Here is a 6769-nt window from a genome sequence, read left to right as displayed (position 1 = left end):
TGCTGTTTAAATCCTGCTGTTTAAATCCTGCTGTAGGACTCATTGCGACTCCATCGCTAGCAGGTCAAACGAACGACTAAAATGAACGAGTCACTCAGAAAAAAATGTATCATAATTTTAGAGTTAGTAAAAAAGTGTTTTAAATAATAATTAATTGTTTGCGAACTGCACATCAACTACCACCTGGTTTGAGGTGCTGTAGAACACACAGAGCACTACATAACTTCTCTGATTCAGTAGACTTTACACTGCATAACCTCTGATTCAGTATACTTTACACTGCATAACCTCTGATTCAGTAGACTTTACACTGCATAACCTCTCTGATTCAGTAGACTTTACACTGCATAACCTCTCTGATTCAGTAGACTTTACACTGCATAACCTCTGATTCAGTAGACTTTACACTGCATAACCTCTGATTCAGTAGACTTTACACTGCATAACCTCTCTGATTCAGTAGACTTTACACTGCATAACCTCTCTGATTCAGTAGACTTTACACTGCATAACCTCTCTGATTCAGTAGACTTTACACTGCATAACCTCTCTGATTCAGTAGACTTTACACTGCATAACCTCTGATTCAGTAGACTTTACACTGCATAACCTCTCTGATTCAGTAGACTTTACACTACATAACCTCTCTGATTCAGTATACTTTACACTGCATAACCTCTCTGATTCAGTAGACTTTACACTACATAACCTCTGATTCAGTAGACTTTACACTGCATAACCTCTGATTCAGTAGACTTTACACTGCATAACCTCTGATTCAGTAGACTTTACACAGCATAACCTCTGATTCAGTAGACTTTACACTGCATAACCTCTCTGATTCAGTAGACTTTACACTGCATAACCTCTCTGATTCAGTAGACTTTACACTGCATAACCTCTCTGATTCAGTCGACTTTACACTGCATAACCTCTGATTCAGTAGACTTTACACTGCATAACCTCTGATTCATTAGACTTTACACTGCATAACCTCTCTGATTCAGTAGACTTTACACTGCATAAGCTCTCTGATTCAATAGACTTTACACGACATAACCTCTGATTCAGTGGACTTTACACTGCATAACCTCTGATTCAGCAAATCGCTCAGCTGCCTTAGTAACCAGCACATCTGGTTAAGTGCAGGATCCTGAGACGACTTAAACTGCATGATAATGCATACCCTATCCCAGCGTCTCCCAAAAACTCGGTCCTGGGGTCCCCCCTGGGTTCCCGTTTAGTTTGTTTGTCCTAGAAACTACACAGCTGATTCAAATAATAAACTCATCATCAAGCTTTGATTATTTGAATCAGCTGTGTAGTGCTAGGGCAAAAACAAACAAAAATGTGCACCCATGGGGGTTTGGGAAACGCTGTCCTATCCCCTATGCTGAAGAACTAGCCGATTCACATCCTGTCCCACAAACATCAGAGTGGAAATTCTCCTTTTGGGGGATTATTGACGATAACAACTTATAAAGGATTAATAACCAGCCATATCTCCTCTCTACAATGAGGTCAGTTAAAACACACGGGATTGGAAGTTCTCCTGGGATTATTGAAGATAACAAACTTTAAAGGCTTGACTCTAGAGTCTAAGCCCTGTCTAAGCCGGGTGGGGGTGGGGGTGGGGGGGGGGGGACGGTACTAAACTAACATGTGGAATTGTTTTACGATGGTCACGCCAAGGATTACTTAGCTATTATAATTTTAAGACTCCTTAAGGAATCAAAACATATATATATATATATATATATATATATATATATATATATATATATATCAACAATTATTTGATGAAATATGGGATTTGACCTTGCTGCTAATAGCCCATAGAAACATATTGAATTACATATTCACTACATGTAACAACAAATAGTCCAAAATACATCTAAAATAACTTTGTTGAGATATAATAAAGATCAGGAAACTGTATATTTATATATACAGTGGGGCAAAAAAGTATTTAGTCAGCCACCAATTGTGCATGTTCTCCCACTTAAAAATATGAGAGAGGTCTGTAATTTCCATCATAGGTACACTTCAACTATGACAGACAAAATGAGAAAAGAAATCCAGAAAATCACATTGTAGGATTTTTTATGAATTTATTTGCAAATTATGGTGGAAAATAAGTATTTGGTCAATAACAAAAGTTTATCTCAATACTTTGTTATATACCCTTTGTTGGCAATGACAGAGGTCAAACGTCTTCACAAGGTTTTCACACACTGTTGCTGGTATTTTGGGCCATTCTTCCATGCAGATCTCCTCTAGAGCAGTGATGTTTTGGGGCTGTTGCTGGGCAACACGGACTTTCAACTCCCTCCAAAGATTTTCTATGGGGCTGAGATCTGGAGACTGGCTAGGCCACTCCAGGACCTTGAAATGCTTCTTACGAAGCCACTCCTTCGTTGCCCGGGCGGTGTGTTTGGGATCATTGTCATGCTGAAAGACCCAGCCACGTTTCATCTTCAATGCCCTTGCTGATGGAAGGAGGTTTTCACTCAAAATCTCACGATACATGGCCCCAGTCATTCTTTCCTTTACACGGATCAGTCGTCCTGGTCCCTTTGCAGAAAAACAGCCCCAAAGCATGATGTTTCCACCCCCATGCTTCACAGTAGGTATGGTGTTCTTTGGATGCAACTCAGCATTCTTTGTTCTCCAAACATGACAAGTTGAGTTTTTACCAAAAAGTTATATTTTGGTTTCATCTGACCATATGACATTCTCCCAATCTTCTTCTGGATCATCCAAATGCTCTCTAGAAAATTTCAGACGGGCCTGGACATGTACTGGCTTAAGCAGGGGGACACGTCTGGCACTGCAGGATTTGAGTCCCTGGTGGCGTAGTGTGTTACTGATGCTAGGCTTTGTTACTTTGGTCCCAGCTCTCTGCAGGTCATTCACTAGGTCCCCCCGTGTGGTTCTGGGATTTTTGCTCACCGCTCTTGTGATCATTTTGACCCCACGGGGTGAGATCTTGCGTGGAGCCCCAGATCGAGGGAGATTATCAGTGGTCTTGTATGTCTTCCATTTCCTAATAATTGCTCCCACAGTTGATTTCTTCAAACCAAGCTGCTTACCTATTGCAGATTCAGTCTTCCCAGCCTGGTGCAGGTCTACAATTTTGTTTCTGGTGTCCTTTGACAGCTCTTTGGTCTTGGCCATAGTGGAGTTTGGAGTGTGACTGTTTGAGGTTGTGGACAGGTGTCTTTTATACTGATAACAAGTTAAAACAGGTGCCATTAATACAGGTGTATTAAGTAAACTCCACAGCCTCTTAAAGAAGAAGTTACAGGTCTGTGAGAGCCAGAAATCTTGCTTGTTTTTAGGTGACCAAATACTTATTTTCCACCATAATTTGCAAATAAATTCATAAAAAATCCTACTATGTGATTTTCTGGATTTTGTCTGTTTTTTCTGTCATAGTTAAGTGTATCTATGATGAAAATTACAGGCCTCTCTCATCTTTTTAAGTGGGAGAACTTGCACAATTGGTGGCTGACTAAACACTTTTTTCCCCCACTGTATATATTTTTTAAAAGTCGGTAGATCAGCAGTACCAACTTCAGATGAGTCCTGCGATGCTTGTGGGGGTGAGGGGTTGTAGAACAAAAAGCACAGAGTCTCGTCTTTCCCAAAAAAGATGTCATAATCGAGGTGCCAAACCGTTCGGGTGGCTACAGACGTTTAAGGTGAGTAGACGGCATGTCTCATGGTTCTGCCACCTTTCACCGCAGATGGAGAAGGGCGACATCAACGGATGCGATGGATTGAGACGTAGATAGTTTAAACTAGATAGAGATATCTGGGCATTTTGGTTATTATACTAATTAGAATTCATATTCATGTATTCATAGGGCCATATCGTCTCCACAGTGAGGTCAGTTAAAACACACGGGATTGGAAGTTCTCCTGGGATTATTGAAGATAACAATCTTTAAAGGATTAATAACCAGCGATATTTTCTTTATCAATTCATCAATCAAATTATTTTATAAAGCCCTTTATTTTTATTTTTACATCAGCCGAGGTGTTTCTCTACGCATACTACCGTACTTCACACTCCGATGCTCTGAGTGCGTTCTTCGAGGGCAATCAATCAAATGTATTTATAAAGCCCTTCTTACATCAGCTGATGTCACAAAGTGCTGTACAGAAACCCAGCATAAAACCCCAAAACAGCAAGCAATGCAGGTGTAGAAGCACGGTGGATGGATGGAACCTAGATAGGAACCAGGCTATGAGGGGATGGCCAGTCCTCTTCTGGCTGTGCCGGGTGGAGATTAGAAACCTAGAGAGGAACCAGGCTATGAGGGGATGGCCAGTCCTCTTCTGGCTGTGCCGGGTGGAGATTAGAAACCTAGAGAGGAACCAGGCTATGAGGGGATGGCCAGTCCTCTTCTGGCTGTGCCGGGTAGAGAGGAACCAGGCTATGAGGGGATGGCCAGTCCTCTTCTGGTTGTGCCGGGTGGAGATTAGAAACCTAGAGAGGAACCAGGCTATGAGGGGTGACCAGTCCTCTTCTGGCTGTGCCAGGTGGAGATTAGAAACCTAGAGAGGAACCAGGCTATGAGGGGATGGCCAGTCCTCTTCTGGTTGTGCCGGGTGGAGATTAGAAACCTAGAGAGGAACCAGGCTAGGGGAGGTGGCCAGTCCTCTTCTGGCTGTGCCGGATTGAGATTATAACAGAACATGACCAAGATGTTCAAACGTTCATAGATGACCAGCAGGGTCAAATAATAATAATAATAATAATTGCAGTGGTTCTCTACAGTGAGGTCAATTAAAACACATGGGATTGTAACTTCTCCTGGGATCGTTGAAGATCTGAAACCTCTGGTTTGTCTGGTCTGTGTCTTCACCAGTCATAAACACAAACTAACTTCGAAACAGCTAGAATATCTGTCCCAATAAATTGACGCACATCTTTTCCCTTTGGCGCTGCAAGGCTTTTTGGGAGAATGGCCAGTTGACACGTAAGCGTCAATCAGTTGAAGCTTAACCTTATGTGTAACATGACCTCAATTTTAGGCTGATAATGGGCTGTGCATTTAATTGTGCAGACATAATACCGTTAACTGTGCCGAGGCAGTCAGACATTCCCTTTAAGAAGTTTATAAACACCCCCCCATTCTCAACCTAAAAGCCATCTGGTACAAAGATTAGGTTACACACCAGTGGCTGTTTCCATCCATGCTGCTGGTCTGCTGTGGTGATCTGAGCACAAGGACTTCTCAGATCAGGGATTATAGGATACACTTTGTTTGTGCATGCAAGTGTGTGTGTGCGTGAGTGTGCCTGCGTGCGTGCCTGCGTGTGCGTGCCCGTGTGTGTGTGTGTGTGTCTATTAGTGAAAGTTGAGGCCATAGATGATGCTTAACCACAGTATTCTAGTCGCCTTCTGAAGCAAACGAGAAACAGGAAATACGTCTGTACCTCAAAGCAAGGGGGAAACTTCCAGAGATGCTGCAGTGTGTGCCTAGCATAGAGGATAGAGAGAGAGAGAACAAGTGGGCGACCAGGGGAGGAGAGACGACAAGCCCCAGTTACACCACATGAAGGTACAGCGCCTTCAGAATGCATTCATGCCTCCTGACATATTTCACAATCTTTGGTGTTTACAGCCTGAATTCAAAATGGATTGAATCATTTTTTTATCTCTCGCCCATCTACACACAATACCCAAATAATGACAAAATGAAAACATGTTTTTAGACATTTTTGATTTAAAAAAATAAATAAAAATGAAATACAGAAATATCTCATTTATGTAAGTATTAACACCCCTGAGTCAATAGAATCACCTTTTGGCTGCGTCTTTCTGGGTAAAAAAACCCCACCCATATTGAACACCTGGATTGTACAATATTTGCACATTATTCTTTTTAAAATTCTTCAAGCTCTGTCAAGTTGGTTGTTGGTCATTGCTAGACAGAAATGTTCAAGTCTTGCCATAGATTTTCAAGTAGATTTAAGTCGAAACTGTAAAACAGCCTCTCAGGAACATTCACTCTCCTCTTGGTGAGCAACTCCAGTGTAGATTTGGCCTTGTGTCTTAGGTTATTGTCCTGTTGAAAGGTGAATACATTTTTCCCTCTAGGATTCTGACTGTTCTGTTTCTTTTTATCCTGAAAAACTCCCCATTCCGTAACAATTACAAGCATACACATAACATGATGCAGCCACCACTATGCTTGGAAATATGGAGAGTGGTACTCAGTAATGTGTTGTATTGGATTTGCCCCAAATGTAACACTTTGCGCGTTTCTCAATATGCAAACTACCGTGCTCCACACTCTCATGCTCAATGTGCATTTTCCCAAGGACGTTCTCTTGAGTACGTTCTTTTGAGGACGAGAGTGTGGAGAACGCCTTAAAAAATTCAATTTGAGCAGCACTCCCCCTACTGTATTACCTCATGCTGAGCAGCACTCCTCCCTACTGTATTACCTCACGCTGAGCAGCACTCCCCCTACTGTATTACCTCATGCTGAGCAGCACTCCCCCTACTGTATTACCTCACGCTGAGCAGCACTCCCCCTACTGTATTACCTCACGCTGAGCAGCACTCCCCCTACTGTATTACCTCATGCTGAGCAGCACTCCCCCTACTGTATTACCTCATGCTGAGCAGCACTCCTCCCTACTGTATTACCTCACGCTGAGCAGCACTCCCCCTACTGTATTACCTCATGCTGAGCAGCACTCCCCCTACTGTATTACCTCACGCTGAGCAGCACTCCCCCTACTGTATTAC

This window comes from Oncorhynchus clarkii, chromosome 16 (genome assembly GCF_045791955.1).
Source record: "Oncorhynchus clarkii lewisi isolate Uvic-CL-2024 chromosome 16, UVic_Ocla_1.0, whole genome shotgun sequence".
Taxonomy (NCBI): Eukaryota; Metazoa; Chordata; class Actinopteri; order Salmoniformes; family Salmonidae; genus Oncorhynchus; species Oncorhynchus clarkii.
This window is presented reverse-complemented; position numbering follows the sequence as displayed.